The 597-nt window shown below is 40.5% G+C and overlaps 2 protein-coding genes across 2 annotated transcripts in view; one reads left to right on the top strand and one right to left on the bottom strand.

Moving 5' to 3' along the window:
- Positions 1-597, bottom strand: part of LOC128249435 (uncharacterized) — an 81,715-nt gene that overhangs the window by 34,476 nt on the left and 46,642 nt on the right. The window lies entirely within an intron of this gene.
- LOC106877666 (uncharacterized) overlaps positions 1-597 on the top strand; it is an 11,219-nt gene that overhangs the window by 2,810 nt on the left and 7,812 nt on the right. The gene's annotated exons all lie outside the window — the stretch shown is intronic.

The following is a 597-nucleotide window of genomic DNA, read 5'->3' on the forward strand; positions in this document are numbered from 1 at the left end:
ATATATATAGGCGCAGGAGTGGCTGATTGGTAAGAAGCTTGCTTCCCAATCACATGGTTCTGGGTTCAGTCCTACTGCGTGACACCTTGGACAAAAGTCTTCCACTATAGCCTCGGACCGACCAAGGCCTTGTGAGTGGATCTGGTAAACGGAAACTGTGTGTGTGCATGTATGTGTGTGTATATGTTTGTGTGTCTGTTTGTCACTGGTGTGTTTGCATCCCCGTATACTAGCGGTTCGGCATAAGAGACTGATAGAATAAGTACTAGGCTTACAAAAAATAAGCGCTGGGGTCGATTTGCTCGACTATAAAGGCGGTGCTCCAGCATAGCCGCAGTCAAATGACTGAAACAAGAGTTCTTCTTTCTCAGACTGGAACGAACACGACACAATGAAGTAGAGAAATTTGAAAAGACAACACGAAACCGGTTATTTCTCAAAATACAATGTTTATATACCAAAAAGATTTTCTAACATTTTTCTAACATTTTTCTTACATTTTTCTGACATAATTTAAATATATACTTTAACCATGTAACAAGCCTGCTGTAGTTTTTTCACATCCAACCACGTGCTTTCACATACCAACTTTCTCAC

Source organism: Octopus bimaculoides, chromosome 1, assembly GCF_001194135.2.
Source record: "Octopus bimaculoides isolate UCB-OBI-ISO-001 chromosome 1, ASM119413v2, whole genome shotgun sequence".
Classification (NCBI taxonomy): Eukaryota; Metazoa; Mollusca; class Cephalopoda; order Octopoda; family Octopodidae; genus Octopus; species Octopus bimaculoides.